Raw genomic sequence first — 22,125 nt, 5'->3', positions numbered from 1 at the left:
AACAGAGGTACATTGTCGCCTGGCTGTCTTTTAAGACTAAAACAATAGACTTATTGGAGCGATTTATGGTAATTTTGTTTACCTTAATTGAATAAAATAATAGCTTGCTTTTTTAAATCAAGCACTATCAACAACCTCGTTTAAAATTCTATATTTTTTTACTTTTTGAATATTTTTAACCTAGTATATATATATATATATATATATATATATATATATATATATATATATATATATATATATAGGCATTTGTTTCCAGTCGTCCTGAACATACACTTTACTTGCCACTGATATTTAAAAATGTCGATTCAGGACAGGTGTGGTTGGAGATTACGCACCTGTTGCCACAAAAATTTCATGCGCAGGCACCCCTACGGTGGATATTCATAGTTAAAGACTGAAGGAGCCAGTTATATATATAACTCAATGTCAATATGTATGCGAGTTTCCTATATAAAGAAACATTAGAAAATCTACATATAATTTAAAAGTGTATTTTTATGTAAAAATTGACTTGAGAAGACAATGGAAGTTTGGACGAATATCTAAGCGCAACTCTAAGAGGGTTATTAGAGCATAACCCACTTAAAACTTCAAATATATCATATTTACAATGCAAGAAAAATCTCCATAAATTTGTTTACTAAAAAATTATTGTCCGTGCAGATTATAATATGCACGTCTTCAAATTGAAATGAAGAAATTCTTTAAGAATACTTTTCTGTTGTTGTTGCAATAACATTTAGCCTGGGCAGGAGTAAACTGGCTTCTTTCCTGCATTCCATTCTGAATCAAGGGTGTTCATGCAGATTAGTTTTGAACAAGGTCACACGAGATGGCTAACCAATTGTGATTCTGCCGTCGAAGACTGATAACCTGTGGAACTGAGAGCTTTGACAAGTCCTTTTGATGGTTACTGAACCAGCGTTGTAGACTCAGTCGCAAAGGAAACAAAGAACAGGAAAGAGGAAAGAACTTCAACCTGTTCCAGGTTTTAAGAAACGGCCTTTATTCCTCATTCTCCCACCAGTCGTGACTTCTTGTTATGGCTGTGACGTCACCCACATCTCTAACATGATCTTCTCTAATGTGATCCTTATTGTCCTGGATGTGATCGTCTGCTCTAATGTCTCTCTCTTCTTTTTATAGTATTTTTTCTTTTTCCTAACCATGACGTCATTTTACACACGGCTCGGTATTTGCATATAGCCGCCATATGTGGGTTCACACCCTGTTACACAAATCCAATATTGTCAACAGATTCCAGTCATAAACCATCCCTACAAGTTATCGAACTTACTTCATTCTGTTAACCATTCCCAATCGTCTCCTGAGATTCTTAACCTTACGACTGGCAATCATTCCATGTCATTTAAGCCTTATTCTCGAATGGTTTTTGATCTTAATATTGACCCATCAATATAAAAGGGAGGGGGTTCTTTCTTGCTTAAAAAAAAATAGAGGGTAGGTATTTACTTCCTTCCCATTGCAAGAAGATGTGACACAAGGTTGGAAGGTGTGAAGAGTCAAGCCAGCACCCTTAAAGGAGGAGTACTCTAGCCTTTTAAAAATTGATTTGGCAGTCCCATCAGCATTCTTCAGGAGGAACTACCCAAAACCAAACCTCAGCCCGATAGATGTATAGGTTATTCCCTGCTCAAAAATAACCAAGACTGTCAGACTGTCGAGGACATATCCTAGACTGCCGTGAATATAACCTACTTAAGGAGTGCCAGGTAATAGGAGTAAAGACAAATATATATTGGACAAAATATGTAGAAAACATAACCAAAATGAACCAATGAGGAAGCCCCAATTTGATGAGTCATCCCTTAATTGATATTACTCCCAGGTCCACTCTACTCCATAATCGTAGCACCCATTAGGTTTCCATTTATACATTTAAATAGAAACTAGCATTTACAGCCTATTTGTTTTGCAAAATATGCATCTACAAAAACAATTTGATCGACAAACAAATCATATAGAAAGCATATATATAGTTTGGGATGAAAAAAAAAAATGACTCAATGTAAGTTGACGTGCAATAAAAACCAATAACAAAAATTTACAATTTCGATGCATCCAATTCCCTTGCATGATGCCAAATATGTACATGAAACACCGGAGCTGTACAGGACACAGACACAGCACGTACATTGACAACAAAAATTTAAAAAATAAACTAAGACCAGGCAAAATATAAAATAAAATAAAACAATTAAAATCTGGTTATTATTGAAAATACTTTGAAATACCCGAATTAGAAAAATTCAATAACTTGCAGAAATCACATCTGAAAGAGAGAAATGATACAGTTAGTGGATAAAAAAAAAAAAAAAAAAAAAAAAAAATTATATAAAAATCAAACATGTAAAGTTTATATACAAGTAATTGTCTATGAGTTATTCCCCCTTTGCTTGGCCGGTATTAATCTACAGAAGGGAGCTCTCAGTTTCCACATTGCCCTTTTTCAGTATTAATTAACAGCATAATCACATTGACACACCGGTTTTTGTTAGATCATAGAAGTTAAACAACGTTGATCCTGGCCAATATCAAATGGGTAATCATTTGGGAGTAACAGGCGCTGTAAGATCAAAGTGTAGTATTTGTTCCGGCAGATACTGCAAGCTATGATTAGCTATGACAAGCAAAGACCAGATGTGGGGGCAACCCCACATGCCTGACCTTTAACCAGCTCCTATTTCCCACCTCTCGGAAGCTGGTCCCCCTTTTTCCCTTCCCCCTCCCTTCACTCCTCACATTAAAAATTGGCCTTGTGCCTAATTTGCTCGGTGGGGGAGCAAATAAATACCATCTGTTCTTCAGATGCTGCACTTCAATTTTTTTGTTCTCTGTCAGTGGAGGAGAAATCCTTCACGACTGAGACAATTTTTATTTTTGTTCCTTTTCTCCACATTAAAAAAAACGACCCTGGTGTCTAACTCTGTCCCATGGGGAGACATTGTAAATAGGAACAGGCGCTGTGTGTAGGAGGACGTTAACACTTCCGGCAACTCCAGCATCCGACCTGTCTCAATCCTGTTCTTCTGCTGAATCTGGCTGGTTGGGACGAAATAGTGAGGCTGACTCTGCACAAGCTTCTTGCACGTGTCATCCATCCATTCCTAGGATGATCAGATGGTCTTCGTTGTTCTGACGGTTGATTCATTCATTCATTAACAAGAGGAACTTTTAACATTGACACCGTCTAAATAAGTTCACTGCGTTTTGCATGAATGAGCCCCCCCCTCCACTAATTGGCAATTAAGTCTTTGGAATACTTCAGCCATTCACAGTTCTTTTATGTAAACACTTATGGATACTGGCAACCTTCACTTGTTTTTTTTTTTTTGTTTTCTTTTTATATGTACCTGATTTCAGAATAAGTCAAGTAAATTAATGGCAACAGCAGACGAATTTCAACCTCAACACCGTCCTTTTTTTTAAATGACCAGCATGCTGGCAACAACATATTTTCATCCGAGTTAAAAACTGACAGAAAAATAGGTAAGTATGCAAAATTCTCTTTAATTGATCTGAATTTAACTTGCATTATTATTCGATTGTTTAGAAATGTTTTTACGAGTTTATTATTTTCATATTTTCATATTGCAATAAATTTTGTGACAATCATGTGCGTTCAAATAAATATTTTTCAAACTTGTATTTTTCAATTTTTGGCTGAGTGCTTCTACTTTATTTATTTATATATTTTGGAGATGCTCCTGAAAAGGTATGACGTCACTTGATGTAAAGAGCTAACACAATAATAAAAAGAGAGAGAATGATAGAATCACTTCAAAACAAACTAATTCTGAAAGAAACCCTACTACCAGCATTCAATTACCTAGACTCCAAATCGGTTAACCAAAAAGAAAGAAAATGGATTACAAGGCTAGCTAACAAAAATGTCTACCTCAAGAATTACAAAAAGAAACCGACCTTGTGCAGCGCCATGTGATTTCTCAAAGAAGATAAAGCCTTTTTCAGATTATATTTTGAATGAAAAATCTTCAACGTGTTTGTCAGTGAGAGCAGAGATTTACTTGTAGAAGTATCTCCTCTTTCTTTGCATCAACATTTATAGTTGTTAATAACAGTATCGTGAAAAAATTGTAAAAAAATTTTCTGGGTGTCTGACGGGTATTGGTGAGAGTAGAGATTTGGTTGTAGAAGGAAAACCTCCTACTCTCTCTTTGTATCAATACTCATGGAGATTGATAACAATATTGTGAAAAAATTATGAAAAATTTTCTGGATGTCTGACGGGTATTCGTGAGAGTAGAGATTTGCTTGTAGAAGGAAAACCTTCTACTCTCTCTTTGTATCAATACTCATGGAGATTGATAACAATATTGTGAAAAAATTATGAAAAGTTTTCTGGGTGTCTGATGGGTATTGGTGAGAGTAGAGATTTGCTTGTAGAAGGAATACCTCCAACTCTCTTTTTGCATCAACACTTGTGGACATTGACAACTATTATGGCTGATCTACTCTATTTCGAGTGTATATTAAATTTTCAGACACTATGAATAGTTACAACTTAGCTGTATTTCTATTCATAGTGTCTCAGAGTTAAATGGTGGCAGCCATAGCCACAGTATCGGATGCAGACTTTCTGTAACATACTATTTCTGTAAATACACTCTCGTAAAGATGCCACTGTGTTGTCTAAACTATCATTCCTTCAAGGTTACAAAGGCAACTTTCACATGATCGTTCACAAGAAAGAATCAGATAAACTAGTGCTGACAACAAAGTCGAGATGGTCTAAAATCAAAAAAAAAAAAAAAAGTCATAATATGCTGATTCATATGAACATTTTTTTAACTAGAAAAGTGATAAAAGATTAACGAAGGAAATCAAGCTGAAAGAAAATCAAGAGCGTGACGAAGATAAGCGAAAAGAAGAAACTGCAAAATGTAGAAAGTCGGTGACAAACGTTTAACAAAGCCCACATTATAGAGAAAAGAAAATAGTTATTCCTGGATTAAAATAAAGGTTTAATTCCTTTATATATATATATATATACTAGCAGGGGTACCCGACGTTGCCCGAGTGTTTGGAGGTGTAAGAGAAAAAAAAAAGTGTTAGTAGGGAGAAAGGCTCGAACCCATGACGAACCTGAAGGCAGAAAAAAAAGTGAAAGAAAACGTGACATCTTACCGCTAAGCTATGAGGCCATAGGAAGTGAAAAGCGTTCAAATTTAGCAATGTCAATCAAAAAGTTGACTTGCTAGCAGGGGCAGAAACAAACGTTGGTTGAAGGTCAGTTCAGCTTTCCACCGTTTCATTTATTTGCTTCTCCACGATGTTGGGGAAACCAAGCTCCTCCAAAAAGGGGGAGGAGCTCTCAAATGAATAGCCATTGTCTGATATGGAGGGTATTCCCCACATTGATCAAAGCTGATTGTCTTCAGGACGTGCTGGCCACAATGGCCAACGAGCTTATTTGATTTGATTCAGTTTTGCTTTATTTATATGAAAAAGACAAACAAAAACACGAGAGGATGGAATAGTGTGAATTCTATAAAAGTCGATCTAGAAACGATGTCCCTTCGCAAATCGTGGATTTTATAATCTAGGGAGTCCTAAAACATAGTAATCCCCCCCCCCCCGAGAACGCCCGCACAAAATGCCTTTGCTGAACATACAAAAATATGTGCGGCCATTTTGCCTTTTATATATATAGGTGCGTGTGTGTGTGCGTATATATATATGCGTGTGTGATATATATATATATATATATATATATATATATATATAAGTGTGTGTGTGTGTGTGTGTGTGTGTGTGTGTGTGTGTGTGTGTGTGCGTGCGCTCCTTCGGGATGATTACATTTTTTAAAAATTGACTTCAATTTAATCATCCGGAGAAAGTCTCAAAATAAAAACAAAATGTTGACGCAGTTTGACTAAAAATCTGCCTTTGTTACTTGCCAGTGAGATATATCTATGTGCCTAAGTACAGGATGGTTGACACAGAATGTACTTGTAGGGGTGCAGAAGTTTAAGTAAAATTAAATCTCTTTGCCCCAAACAAAATAATAAAAAAAGAAGGAAACAAAATGGCACCTCCTTCTGATTTAAAATGCACCGCATTTATTTTTTAACAAAAACAACAAGGTGAATAAACAAAGGTTCGATCGGTGAAAGTTCTTTCGAATTCATTATGATTAGAATGTTAGATGAAAGTCCTTCGTGGAATCAAGGAGTTTAAAAGGTTAAAGTCCTGTGTGAAATTAATGAGATTATTTTTAAGTTTGTGTTTTATCTGGTGAAGTTTGCCTTAATTAAAAGTCCCATGAGGAAAGTAATTCGTTGTTATTAATTAGAAAATGTGCGGAATGGATGCGTGTGTACACAACTGATTTTTCAGCGTCCGCGTGGTGTGTGTAATCATGGTGTTGACGGCTTTGGCAGCGATGATGTTATGAAGACGAGAGGCATGTTCTCGTGTGTCTCGAAATGAGAAGAAAGGAATTCCTTCAATTAATTCCTAGAAGACTGTTTGATGTGTTTTTATACATTTTCGGCTCCAAAAACAAGATTGCTACTGCTGATATTTTGGTTTTTGGAAAAACGTTAAAAAGACAATCTTCTGAATTTTCTCATTGGTCGCTTGTGTCACGTGATACTGTCGCCAACTACGTCCGCCAGAAATATGTTCATTTTACTTTTGTTGTTGTGAGAAAAGTGTGTGAGCGTATTTGAAATTGTGCCGTTGCTGGAAGAACTTATTTTTGTGCAAAATGCGCGGAGAAATTGAAATGAATAAACGTTCATTTATTTGCGCACAAGTGTGTGTGTGTGTGTAACTGCACATACTTGAGGTCTATTAAAACTTCCCAAGAGAAGTAGATAGTTGATCATTAACCTTAAATGACGTGAATATCTTTAATTAAATGCATTTCAAGAATATCTAAACTTAACCTAAAAATAAAGACAGAGATTTTGTTGAATAGGGTCAATGTAACCGGAAGCTACTATAAGCTAATGAAATGATGCTTCTTAGTTAAGTTTAATAAAATAGAGTTATCTATATATATAAAAGCTAAAATGTATGTATGTATGTATGCGTATTCACTTTTTCTGTATGTCTACAAAAGGCTTTTTTGGCCGTCATTCTTGGTTGGCTCGCTCCTTTTTAAAACTTTTTATATGCTGTCTAAATAATAATATCTACGACTATGGAACTTGGGTCGCAGCTATCTTTAATTTACCTGACTTTTACAATCTATTTTCGAGATATTTTTTGATCACAGCGTAGCGGGAAAACAGAAACTGGCTTCCAGCACAAAACTAGGTTAAACATCACGCAACTTGACGTTCTCGCACCTGTTAATTTCGTTTTATAAACGTCAACTTAATACACTTATCAATTCATCTGTTCCCGTGGTCGAGATGGTTAGGTCACAGGGTTTTTTTTTTTTCCATTTCCTTTCCACCTCCGCGTCAAAGGTTCGGGGTTCAAGCCTACCTTTCTACTAAAACTTTTTTTTTTCTTTTACACTTCCAAACACCCGGCCAACGTTTTTTTTTTTTTTTTTAAATAGGGTTGTTTTGATCTACCCTCCCCCCCCACACACACACGCCAACACACACCTCCAAACACCTGGGAAACGCCGGGTACCCCTGCTAGTCTTCATGAAAAACGAGTCTACCAAGAAAAATATCATAATAACATCTTCATTTTCCTGACTCATCAAAGATGGACTGGTACAAAGCTTTCCTTATAAATTGGTTGTTATATATATATATGTACAAGCATGCCACCCGGCATTGCACAGTTGTAAAATACACTAAAATATGATATTTTAATTTATGCAGACTTTTTATTTTTCATTATAGAGCAAATTTTCCATTGATTATTATATTGTACCTAATATATAATAGTGATTTCAAAATTGAAAAAAAAAAAAAAATGACTTGGTTGCCATTGGCTAGAATCGAAACCAAAACATTTAATTCTCCAGCGATATTTGCTACCATATGACCTAAGGACACATGCATATCAAAACTTTAAAAATTAATGTAGTTAAAAATAAATGTATATTTGCGCATGCATATGAGATACACATTAAATCGAATTGTGTCTGCCAAATTTAACTTTTTTCAATTTTGACATCTAAGCAGCTATTTTTATAGACTAAAAACCAAACTGAATCTGTTTTACAGGTCCAAATTCCCTATATATATAAAATGTATAAGAGAGAGAAAGACAAGAAAAAGGCTTCTTTTTTTTTTTTTTTAAATAGTATTCATTATATTTCACTATCGTAGAAATGCCAAGTTTTTCTATCAGAAATTTAAAATAAATTAAAACGAGTCTCTTTTGATTTCAGAATTTTTTTAGATAAAAATTGTATTATTTGGACTATTATTCTATTTTTCGTTATTATATGCACAATGCTCAAGCCAGTGTAACCTCTGAACTTCTTCAGTTGAAACTTTATGAACGCATTCTTTGCACATTCACTGTACATGGCATGATCGGCAGCTTCTAGTTGTTATTCGATTTCAACACTAGTCGCAGTGGTCCCAGTCAATGTCGCCACAGAAGAATTTTTGCTTCAAATAAAATCGCAATTTAGATTTAAAATGAAGTTTTATTCTTTTGGTGATTATACTGATGTCTGATAAGACTTGCAAATGAGAAATCTTAGTCTGACCAAATCAACAAGTCCAACGAATAAAAGTCGATGACTGTCAGACCCCAGAAAATCGAACCGAGTGTAAGATGTCCAGAGTACCAACTCCAATCGAATCCCTCCTTACCTATCTCCTGGAATATATATATAGATATTCCAGGACCATCAGAAAGATCATACAGATATCCACTTCAAAATGCTAATCTGCCTCCAATCTATAGACATCAAAAGCCAAATGACTAAGAGTTCTCAGCCATTAGTTTTTGCAAAAACTCAAATGGTCCATAACCACAGAAGGGAACCACTGTTTAAGGAGATATTTATTTTCATCAAGAAGAAATCAAATTCTGGGTGGTATAGTATAAAATCATAGATATTTCCTACTTCTTGTGTGGTCTCTTTTCTTTTAGCTAAAGTTTTTTTTTTATCTGCACCAAGTCCACCATTCACATACATTACAAACATGCAACTGCCAAGTGCATGTTTACACCTTTCTGAACTTGAGAAACTTTACGTGAACTCGACTACAACGTAAACCTCAAAAACTACTCCCTCATGAACTTGTTTATAAAATTCGCAATACTTTCTGCAATCGAACGATGTTTAGTATGAATAAACTTTAGTCAATACCTGACTTGTCCATCAAGTTTCAGCTATAAATGTCCAACAGTCTTTCTTTTATCAACATCAATGATAAACACAACTGGATACAACATGCAAAATTGTCAATAACTGACAAATTTTCCTGATTTAGGTTGTAACGGTCTTCTCCAGTTTAGGAATAGTCTGGGGATTGCTTTAATAGAAATTATCTTTTGAGATAGCCATACAAATGAAAATCTGGAGGTGGGGGTAAAGGTTTGTATGCATGATAAAAGTAAAGGTACTATATGGGCGATACTAAGAAGAGAATAAAAATGACTAATTAACATTTCTACCCAATCATGGCTGATAGAACAAAAACAATCTCCCCAATGTATCAAATAAATAACTCAGTTTAAAATTCCAAAGACATAGCCAAGTTCGACATAAACATTCTAGAGTTCAACAAAATGCATCTGAAGGTCGGAGGTTACACCATCCGAAACATAGAATAACATAAGATTTTACTCGTTGTAAAGAGACATAAAAATGAGGCAAAAGTGCTCTGTTTGATAAATTCTTCGCGCGCGCACGCGTGCGCGCGTGCGTGCGTGCGTGCGTGCGTGCGTGCGTGTGTGTGTGCACACGATTAATTGGAATCCGAATTAGAAATTGGACAAATCAGAATTTTTGGGGCTATTGTTATCAGAAAATTTTTTGCATATTTTCCAATACCAAAAACGATTCTTTTAATTGACTTTTCTATTTGATTTTGTTTAAAGCAAAACCTTGTACTTCTTATAGTAATGATAAATATTTATTGATTTTAAATTACCATTAAAACTAAAATCGATATGTATTTTTACATTTGATAAAATATCTACATATTTAACGTGTGTTTTTACAATAATCGTGAAAAAATAACAACTCTCTAATTAAATATTTAGAGATTCATTACAAATCGGAATCTGTGTTATACCAGAATCAGGAATTTAGTAAGGAATAATATTGGAATCGTCCCATCATTAATATATAATTCTTCTCTGTCTGATCCTTTGGATTTTTACTTTGACAAAACTATATTTCATTTTTACATTTTCAAAGTTACGCCAACCAGTATTTTTACTGATTTTTATCCTCCAAAGAAAAGAGCTTATCTTTGAAAATCCAAGAGTTAAGAATTTTTATTCCTTGTTTTGAATATGAGATGAATCAATAAATATTATCATTAACTCAATTTTTTATTTTATTTTCATCATCCATTCTCTTGTTTAAAGTCTTCTCCTGGAAATTCTCTTTCTCTTTGCTTTGGTCACTATCCTTTTTATTTCTTTACTCCCTGAAGAGTTCCCTATAGGCATACACAAAAACAATAGGAGTTGTGTCCTTTACACTAATCACTTTAAGTGATATTTTCATCCCACAACAAAAATTAAGAATGAAAACCAAATAGGAAAGAAAAAAAAAACGTTTAACATAAATAACTGGTTACCAAGGAGATAGGTCAATTATTTGATTAGTTTTCAATGAAACAGGAAACCGAGTAAAATGTTATTTTAAGTAATTTTCTAGAAAACCCATTTGATACGAGGTCATGATGTGCAGAAAAATATGGGATCGGCTCATTTAACAGTGCGTTTTATACTTTGGGATATATTTAACCCATATTATATTTACTACTAGCATGGATACCCGGCGTTGCCCGGGTGGTCATGAAGTTCGGTTTGGACACAACTGCTAACTCCATCGTTATCCCCACAGCAGTTTCAAAAATAAAAGGATAAAAACACGAAAATGTAATCGCCCCCCCCCCAAAAGAATAATTACGTGAAAACCTGTCCACCAGATATTTCAGCAAAAGGAATACGAAGATTTTCTCTGGATATTGAGTACTTTTTGATGACTATATACCAGTTTAAGCGAACTTCTTTAATGCTGCCTTAGTCTAGAAAGATTTCTCGTTTCGGTCTGTTGCAACAAAAAAAAAAACTAAAAACAATTCAGTTCTAAAAATGACAAAGTAGAATTTGTTTTAACCGAAATAACCGTTATAAAAATGATTAGTTATGACAATGTATTATTAAAAAGAAAAAATTAGCAGTTACGATGCCAAAAAATCACATTACACCGCCCTCAAAATAATGTTTTAATTTAATTAATCACCGATAAAAAAAAAAAATGCCAAATAAATAATACAGTTGAAAAATCTTTTAACCCTGTTTAAATGTTAAAATTGTAAAAAAAAAAAATGTAAATGATAGAAAATTTGCGTTATTTGTTTATCGTTATTCTATTAGAATTTTTGTTTCTTTTAAATAAAAACTTAACCTTCAGTTTACTTAAACCTCTCATAAAAAATAAAAATAAGGAAATTGTTTTTTGTTTTAATATGATTACCTACTGAAATTACAAAACAATCCTGTTTAAATGCAAATAAAAAAAAAGACCACCGTTACGTTTATGCAAACGTCAAAACTAAAGCTTATGAGGCAACCTCCAAATCCACTGGCCCACAACGCTGATTGCGAAATAACATCGGAAATTATTTTATTTAAATCAATTCAAAAAAATAATGCTTGACGCATATGAAGAATTCTTGATAAAATTATTTATTAAAAAAAAAAGATGACTTAACTGTCATCAACTGAAACTGAAACCAAAACACATGAAGAATTCTTGGTAAAAATATTTATGACAAGAAATGAAAGTACATAACAATTAAACGACCCGGATGTTAGCGTGACACAGAAAATAACACACACGCTATCGTATTAATATATAGATGACACAAAACCATGACTGTTCATATAAAATTATTTTCAACAGCTAACACATTAAATCTTTTTAATATGATTCATAGGATATGGATCAAGATAGATTTTTCTTTTTATTGTAAGTTAAAAAAAAAAAAAATCATCAGATTTGGACTATATGAAAACAGACAGAACACACACCTTGATAATGGGGCAAAAATTTAATTCACAAGATTTTTCAATTTTTTTTTTTTTTTTTTCTAAAAGACCACTTTAAACCCTATATTTAGCCAACCATATGGACGATTGTCCACTTTTTCTTTAAACTGAGATTTTTATATGGATTGAGACACACAATATGACGAGCATTATGTGTGTATGTATGTATGTATGTGTGTTTGTATGTATGTATGTGTGGTTGTATGTATGTATGTATGTGTGTTTGTATGTATGTATGTGTGGTATGTATGTATGTGTGGTTGTATGTATGTATGTGTGGTTGTATGTCTCGCAAAAACTTTCCACACGGGTCACGGATTTTTGCCAGATCGGTATCATTTTAAACTTCCAACCTTCGCCCGACAAATATCGAAAAATTGGCTAAAAACGTTAATTTCTACACCCTGGAATCAGCAGTTTTCTACAGGGAAGGGGGGGGGTCAGCAAAAACCGTCCTCTCAAGACGAGTTCGGTTCTACGCATGTGCAAACGACGTTGTAACCTGATTTAGTTTAAATATTTGAAAAAGCGACACAATTCTGTCGACGTCGTCTTAGCTCAGTTGCTTAGAGCGCGGCCTCATTATCTAAATGTTTTGGGTTTGAATCGTGGTGTGAGGTATCTTCTTTTTTTTTTCGATTTTTTAAATTTTAATATTGAAGCAGGGTTATATTTAAGCCATTTTTCACGTAACATTCGTTTTTCTGTTTCGCGTTTGCCTTACGTTAGTTTTTTTTTACTTTGCTTATTCTTAGGTTTTCATTAACACCCACCACCCCCGCCCACCAACACACACCCAAAAACATCCGGGCAACGCCGGGTACCCCCCGCTCATTATCTAAAGATTTTGGGTTCGAATCGTGGTGTGAGATGTCTTCTTTTTTTTTTTTTTTTCGATTTTTTAAATTTTAATATTGAAACATGGTTATTTAAGCCATTTTTCATGTGTTTTTTTAGGGGTGGGGTGGGGTTAAAGAAGTTTTAACGTTCGTTTTTCTATTTTCTCTTTTTTGTTTTTCCCATTTTTACATTTAACATCGTTCGTTTGCCTTACGTTAGTTTTTTTAGTGTTTTTTGTTTAATATTTACTTTGCTTATTCTTATGTTTTCACTAACACCCCCCCCACCCCGACCGACCACACACACCCAAAAACACCCGGGCAACGCCGGGTACCCCTCCCGCTAATCTATATATATAAAAGCGAAAATGCGTGTATATATGTTTGTTTGTATGTATGTATGTATGTATGTGTGTTTGTATGTCTCGCAAAAACTTTCGACACGGGTCACGGACTTTCACGAGATCGGTATCATTTTAAAGTTCCAACCTTCACCCGACAAATATTGAAAACTTGGCCAAAAACATTCATTTCTTCAGCCTGAAATCAGCAGTTTTCTACAGGGAGGGATCAGCAAAAACCGTCCTCTCATGACAAGTTCGCTTCTGCGCAAATGACATCAAAATATGATTTAGTTTAAATATTTAAAAAACTGACACAATTTCGTGACGTCGTCTTAGCTTATAGCGCGGCCTCATTATCTAAATGTTTTGGGTTGAATCGTGGTGTGAGATGTCTTTTTTTTTCTGATTTTTTAAATTTTAATATTGAAACAAGGTTATTTAAGCCATTTTTCACGTGTTTTTTTTTTTGTTTTTTAAAGAAGTTTTAACGTTTGTTTTTCTGTTTTCTTTTTCACGTTTTCTTTTTTTGTTTTTCTGATTTTTACATTTAACATCGTTCATTTGCCTTACGTTAGTTTTTTCTGTTTTTTTTCGATTTTTTAAAGTTTTAACATTTATTTTTTTTTTAAATATTTACTTCGCTTATTCTTATGTTTAAATTACCCCAGCTCCCCCCCCCCCGCCCGAGCACACACACCTCTAAACACCCGGGCAACGCTGGGTGCCCCCCCGCTAGTACATTTATTAAAAAAAAAAAATTAAATTTTGTTTACATTTAAATTTTTGTCGAAACTACAATAAATGAATAAATAAATAAATTAATTCGGTTTCTCATGTAAATATGCATAGAATATTCAAAAAACACTGGGACAGGATATTTGAAGTATTATATATCTATATAAATAAAATGAACTCATTTTTTCCCGTCGGATTTTGACATTAATAGGATTAAAAATCAAGATATTTCATGCAAATATAATATGCACAAACGGCAGAACAATATCTGAGGTGTGTTATAGGCTTATTATTTCTCAAATTCCTCGATAATCTTAGATTTCTATACTTTTTCTGCTGAGAAGTCACGGCCAAAATCGGTTAAGATCAATGGAAGTGGTAAAATATTTTCTCTCTAATAAATTCCTCCTCCCCCTGCCACCACTTAACACCGTTTGGGGATTGTTCACAAGGAACAGTTGAGAAGAGAACACCGGTTTGGCTTCGTAGTTCTTTCATGTGAAGTTATTTAAAATCACTAAACTAAGCTGCAGTGCTCTGTGGCATAGTGGTTAGCGTGCTGGACAATTCACATTATATTTTCACGTTCGCGCCGACCTACCGTAGTCGTTTTTTTTTTTTTTTTTTTCCTAAACAACTGGAATGGACTTTTCTTGGTGGCCGAACTGTTAACGTTGCAGATATTTTTTTTTTTTTTCACACTTTATTTTCCTACTTTTACTCATGACTCCGGGTTTGATCCTTCCTACTTACCTACCATAACATTTTTTAAAACTCCTCCCCCCCGTCCCGGAAACAAACACTCGGGCAACGCCGGGTACCCCCGCTAGTACTATAATAAAATCATCTTCCATTTTAATTTGTGATAAATCAAGCGAGAGAGAATGGTGTGTGTGTGTGTATACATATATATATATATATATATACACACACACACACACAAACACACCATTCTCTATCGCTTTATCACAAATTAAAATGGAAGATAATTTCGTTATAATTTACCCATTTTCACATACTAAAACTTTTAAGCGTGAAAAAAATGTATATATTTTTAATTTATTCGGTTTCTCATTTAAATTGAACATAAAATATGCAAAAAAACACTGAGACAGGATATTTTAAGTATATATCTAATTTATAAAACTCACTATGTGTGTCTGTCTCCATATTTTCAAACTCTATCTCTTCCAAAACTAATAGTCACAGAGCGGCACTAGGGGCCTCAAATGATTGGATATTTTATTAACCATTCTTTTATGGGTCTTATTCAGTTAAAATAGTTTTAAGGTGTCAAAAAAAAGGGGGGCGTCCAAATTAAAAAAAATCGTTATACATTTTGTACATTCATCTTAGTTCATTTTTAATCAATTCATATGCGTGTCACGTTGGTACAGTGGTAACGTCACCAACTTTGAATACTACAGCTTTGGTTTCAATTCTAGCTGATGGCACCCAAATACGTTTTGTTTTACTTTTGAAATCACAACTCTATAATAATAAATACAAAATCTGGATAAATTAAAATATCATATTTAAGCGTATTTTACGACCGAGCAAAACTAGCCCTTCCCCGCTAGTATATATATATATATATATATATATATATATATATACATACACACACACACACACATCATTCTCGCACCTGATTTAGCACTATTAGATCAAAGCAAAGTAAGTGGCCGACTATATTCAACGGCAACCCATAGGCTCCCTTTGCATAAGCTGTCACATCAAGGTATAAGGGATGGTGCCACTTCATTCCCAGGATTACTCCACTTGCTCTTGATTTTCTCTTTATAATGCTGAGTGTTTAGCAAGGGCCCATCAAATATTATTTAAGTCTTTGATACAATTCAATCAAAGATTGATCTCCCAGCCCATTAGCAAACACTCTTACCATTATGGCAAATAAGAAAGACAAAAATAGTTTATCATAATTATATGACGTGAAACGTTTTAAAATTAACAGATAAACAAGATTTAATATCAATTATCTAATCAGTCGAGGTAAATATGCATACTCAAATATCGTGCACATTAAGCTTAAAAAAAAAACGCCAATATTAAATAATCACTGAAAATAGTAATCTAACTGGAAACAACCTGGAAAAAAACTCTTAGCAAGAGAAAGAATTAAACATTTATAAAAACGAAAGATTCAATTTCGTTTTACGTCCAAATGTTATCAAAATAACCTACAAAATAAATGAGTCATTAAAAGTTGAAATTGAAGGAAATTTCACCATATTAACCAAATTTTCGCACACTAAACTAGACTAGTTTATATATATATATATATATATATATATACACACACACACACACACATACACACTTCAGAATAATAAAATGAAATATATCTACTGGCATGCAAATCCGGTGATTTTCGGTCTTACAAAATATTATTAGATGCAATATTTTATATAAGATAGAGTAAATGATTATATATATATATATATATATATATATATATATATATATATATATATATATATATATATACAGGCCGCCCGGCATTACCCGGTCGTAAAATATGCTTAAATATGATATTTTGATTAATGCAGATTTCGTATTACTAGCAGTTCAGCCCCTTTGCTCGGGCCTTATGTACTTACTGTTCATAACTTATGTTATGTGTGAATACGCTTTATGTAAAATTTCAAATGTTTAGACCAAAACTTGTATTTTAATTTTGTAGAGACCACAATTTTTTAAAAATTTAACCCCAATTTTGACCCCTTAACATTTATTATTTTGGTCTCACATCAAAATAAAAAGTTTGACTCATATCCAAGTTACCTACATCTAAAATTTCAAGTGTTTAGACCCAAAATTGGCGGGGGAATTTAGTAGAATCTGCAAAGTTCAACTCTTTCACTTTAACCTTTTAGCAGCAAAATGTTCGTCCCAAAACTGATTAAAATGCTTGCCGCATGTCTGATTACTCACTATGTAAAATTTCAAATGTTTAGACCTAAAATTGGCTGAGTAGTTTGTTAGATACCGCAAAGGTCAAATCTTTTGAACTTTGACCCTTTGGCAGCTTAAATTTTTGACCTAAACCGATTAAAAAGCTTGCCCCTTCTCTGAATACCCTTTATGTAAAATTTCTAATGTTTAGACCAGAAATTGGCTGAGTAATTGGGTAAAGACCACAGAGGTCAATTTTTTTTAACTTTGACCCCTATTATGACCCTTTAACGTTTATTTTTTGGGGCTCAAATCAAATTAAAAAATTTGATCCACGTCTAAGTAACCTACATTTTAAATTTCAAGTGTTTAGACAAAAAATTGGCAGAGGAGTTTGGTAGAGTTTTCAACAGTCAAATCGTTGAACTGTGACCTCTTGACTGCCAAATTTCTGGCTGAAAACCGATTAAAACGATTTTCCCAAATCTCAGTACTCCTTATGTCAAATCTTGAGTCTGTAGACTGTAAATTGACAGTCATTTGGTAGGGAAATGTACACACACACACACAGACAATTTCAATTTTATAGATATACTAGCATTTCAGCCCGGCGTTGCCCGGGTGTTTGGAGGTGTATGTTGAGCAAAAAAAAAAGGGGGTTAATTTTTTTATCTTTGACCCCTGTTATGACCCCTTAAAATTTATTGTGTTGGGCTCAAATCAAGTTATTAAGTTAGATCCATGTCCAAGGAACCTATATCTAAAATTTCAAGTGTGTAGACTCAAAATTCTCTGAGGAGTTTGGTAGAGTTCTCAAAGGTCAAATCGTTGAACTTTGACCCTTAACAGCGAAATTTCTGGCTGAAAACCGATCACAAAGATTTTCCCAAATCTCAGTACCCTGTATATCAAATTTCGAGTCTGTAGACTTAAAATTGACAGAGTTATTGCATAGGGAAATGTACACAGACAGATACACGTTCACTTTTATAGATATATAGATAGATAGACTAGACTACCCATGACCCGTTGGGTCAGTATTTTATATCAGCTATGGAATTAATGTATGAGCGTGACACTTGTGACCTAAAGAAAATAGTTTTTTGGGTCATAACAGAAACATTTCTATGAAATTATATTAAAATGAAAAAAAAATATAGATAGATTTCTATGAGTCGTTCTGTTTATAATTGTTTATTTTTGAAAAGAAAAAAAACTTACAGCCATTGAATTATAAGTGGTTTGCAAATACTTATAGGTAAATGTGCACTGAACAGATTTCATAATACTTAAATTCAAAATTTAAGTTAAAAGTTAAATTCAAATTTTGATATACCTTTTTAAATGAAATTGTTAGTTGAAAGTACAGAATAGTTAAAAACACTCTCCCCATGTTAAGAATGGCTTTTTAAATAGAAAATGAAAATAAAATGTAACTTTATTTCATTTATTTAAAAAAAAAACATTCATGACTCATTGGGTCAAATATTTAATTCATATGTTTATAATAAGGTCAATAAAACTAATTAAGACAATGCGGAAATGAACAATGTAAAAAAAAAAAAAAAAGGGAGAAAGTATTAACAATTGTTTATTTGGATAATTTAAACTAAAAAAAAACAATTGGGACGCTGAAAACGTACACAGTAAAACAATACGTTTTATTGTCATGTTGATTATTTATTTGTAATGCAATTAAAAAAAACATTTTCGGGGTTAATGGAGAATAAATTTTAAAAAAGTGGGTAAATCGCCATTGTAAAATGCTATTATGGTTGTCAACGGGTAAAAATAGATTTATTTGTAAGAAAATTGCGTTAAAATAACTTAAATGTAATACGGAAATGAACGATGTAAAAAAAAAATGCAGAAAGTATTAACAATTGTTTATTTGGATAATTTAAATACGAAAAAAAAAATTATTTAAAAGTTATTTATGTTGGTAGTGTAAAAAAAAATGTATGAATGTTTTTAAGAAAGGTGTATTAAAAAATGGAGAATAAATTTAAAAAAAAAAAAGGAAGGCGGTAGGTAAATTGCCATGTAAAATACTCTTATGGTTGTCAACGGGTCAAAGTTGTTTTATTTGTAAGAAAATTGCGACAGTATAGTTGTAATACAGAATAGTTGCAAAACATCTCCACCCTTCCCATGTTAAATAATAATTTCGAAATAATGTTAATATTTCAGTGCACAGATCAAATTCTTCAAAAGAAGCGATTTGTGTTTATTTGTTTACGCTGTTATAGGTTTATGGTTATGTACGCATGTGCAACCGGAAGTCGGATTACAACACCCGTTACAAGGTCATTTGGGTTGTATAATTATATAGATAGATATTGGATCCAATATATAGCAATGATTTAAAAAGTCAAAAAAAAAGAAAAAAAAAAAGAAAAAAAAGAAAAAGAAGAAAAAAAAAGACTCATACGCCACAACTGAGAATCAAAATCAAAACGTTCAGCTTACGATTTATTTTTTCCTTTAACGTTAATGACTGAGCTATGAAGACATGTTTGCTGCAAGGCTAAAAATTAAAACATGAACCAATCGCTATTGCGTTACATATTCGTAATGCCGTCATTCGACCATCACCTGGCAAATTCCATTTATTTAATTTTAACACTTTTGCACCGATTTTCTCCGACTAAAACCCAAATATAAAGTTTTGTATGGATTCAAATATCCTATATATTAAGTTTCATGTCTGTAGATCAAAAACTGACAGAGGATTTTGGTAGGCAAAATTTTTAAACATATATATATATATATATATATATATATATATATATATATATACACGCATACATAAATATATATAAAAAGAGGTTTGTGTTTACTATAACCTTTTTACACAAATATTACACAAGTATAAATCAAGTAGAATATCTGCATGAATATAATTACACGTATTACTTAACTAAAGATGATCATCTCATTAGAAAACCGAAAAAAAAAACTAATAAGGAATTAAAATGAATGTTTAATAAAATATGCAAATTAGCTAGATCTTTTGCAGATGAATGCAATTCCACGACCCATATATAACTGTTAAGTTTGCAGGTTGAAACAAGTAACGTAGAAAGCAATACAAATGACGACTCAACAAACAAAGGTAGATCAAATAAGAAGTGTATTAGAAACAGGTATATTTACAGGGTATTTACATAATGGTGTCAAATAAGAGAGTCTTTGCTGGAGAAACATATCTGCTCTCGGCGGCCTTCGGTGGTTTCTGGTGAACACACACTCAGACTAACTGAGTCTTCCTATTTATGTGTAATTACTATCCACATCTGCAAATGAATGTGTGCCACCACAACAATAACAAAGTAGAAATAAATAGAAAAAAGGGTTTTTATTAAATTTGTTTCCTAGTTTTGATGGGTGGTAGGAAGAGTACTTCTTGTCTGGGAGAGTTAACTCCTTTACTTTCATTAATTTTCGCATACTAAACAGGCTGGTTTTCAATACCTAAATTTAAGTTATATGGTTTACTGATGATGAAGAGAAAACTTTACACTATAAAATAAAAAAAGAGAATCCTATTGTTAAACCATCAGTAAATCACAATTGTGTTAAGAATTTTTATGACCTCAATCAACGGACAATGGTCAGAAAAGTCCACATATGAATTATAAGACCTACTCTCTCCAGCAGATAAGAAATGTCTATACAAGTACATGATATCTTCGAATGAAGTATGAAATATGATGACTTCTGACCTCCTCACATTCATTCAGAAGAACAAGATCCACACTTAAAAAAAGACAGTAGAACAGTTGAGGTAGCAGGTTCCGTTTACAGGTGACTCATCTATAATATAAAAGCGAAAATGTGTGTGTTTGTGCGTATGTTCGGCAAAGGCTTTTGGAGGGGGGGGGGGGGCTCCAGGCGGTTACTCTTTCTTAGAACCTTTTATATGCTACCTAGATTATAATATCTACAATTTACGAAAGGGGGTGGGGTGTATCTGATTTGGGCGACTTTTGCATGCTATTTTCACAGTATTTCTTAGTCTCCGCACGTTTATTTGGCTTTTCCATATATAAGCGAAACTGGACCCATAGCAAAATGAACCTCCCTGGCAGTTGTGCTCGAGACGTTCAGAAAGCAACACGGTTTGATCAATGCGCCCAAAACCCGCCATATCAGACAATTGCTATTCATTTTGACACTCCCCTATTTATGGGGAGGTTTTCCCCAACATCTTGGGGGAAATGCAGACACTGGCTTGCAGCCAAAGTAAAGTTTCCCCATATGGCGTGATGTTTGACCTCATTAAGTTCACGCACACCTGTCAATTAAGTTTTTAATCATTAAATTAAAATGCTTTTCATTCCTCACCCTTCGTGGCCGAGTGGGTAAGAAGCCAGTTTTTACTTTTCCCTTTCTTTTCCACCTTCGCGTCAAGGCTTTGGGTTCGAGCCTCCCTTCCTGCTAAAACTTCGTTTTTCTTTTACACCTCCAAAACACCTGGGCAACGCCGGGCACCCCCGCTAGTCTATAACATAAAGGCAAAATGTGTGTTAATATGTGTGTGTGTTTGTTTGTATGTCTGCCAAAAACTTTTGACACACAACAAACACTGACAAAATTGGTATCGTTAGAAATACCGATCTCTCAGACAACCAATATCCAAAAATTGACCAAAAAGATTAATTCTGTGCTGGTCAACAAGGCCGTTTTTTTGGGGTTTTTTGCGAGTAGGGGTCAGTTTTTGTGTCAACATTTTTGCACATTCACGCCTGGCAATCTCAACGTACGTTTAAAATACATTATTTCGAAGGCCCACGACATCATAAGTACGCCGTGGGGCGAGACGACTAACATGTTTGCTTTTTTTCACCTCCTTTTCCTCTTTTACATTACAGATTCAAGCCTGGCTATTGCAACTAGTTTTTTTTTGTTTTGTTTTTTTTTTTGCTGTTGCACAGGCACTCACTGCTAATTTGATTGAAAAAAATTGTGGGGGGCATTGCTCAATAGCCTTACTATACCACCTCTTGATGTCCGGGCAACGCCGGATACCCATGCTAGTTAGTAATAAATAAATTTTTAAAAAAACTACTTACAACGTG

At 33.6% G+C, this 22,125-nt stretch overlaps 1 protein-coding gene across 9 annotated transcripts in view; it reads right to left on the bottom strand.

The window, feature by feature from the left end:
• LOC145242123 (uncharacterized) overlaps positions 1-22,125 on the bottom strand; it is a 178,044-nt gene that overhangs the window by 96,581 nt on the left and 59,338 nt on the right. The window contains exon 2 of one of the 9 annotated variants that reach the window (XM_080105043.1): positions 2,259-2,296. The exons of the other annotated variants lie outside the window; for them this stretch is intronic. The gene's annotated coding sequence lies outside the window, so the exon portion shown is untranslated. The remainder of the gene's footprint in view (positions 1-2,258; positions 2,297-22,125) is intronic. 9 annotated transcript variants of the gene reach the window in all.

This window comes from Euprymna scolopes, chromosome 21 (assembly GCF_053919585.1).
Source record: "Euprymna scolopes isolate OS-2025 chromosome 21, ASM5391958v1, whole genome shotgun sequence".
Lineage (NCBI taxonomy): Eukaryota > Metazoa > Mollusca > Cephalopoda > Sepiida > Sepiolidae > Euprymna > Euprymna scolopes.
This window is presented reverse-complemented; position numbering and strand designations above follow the sequence as displayed.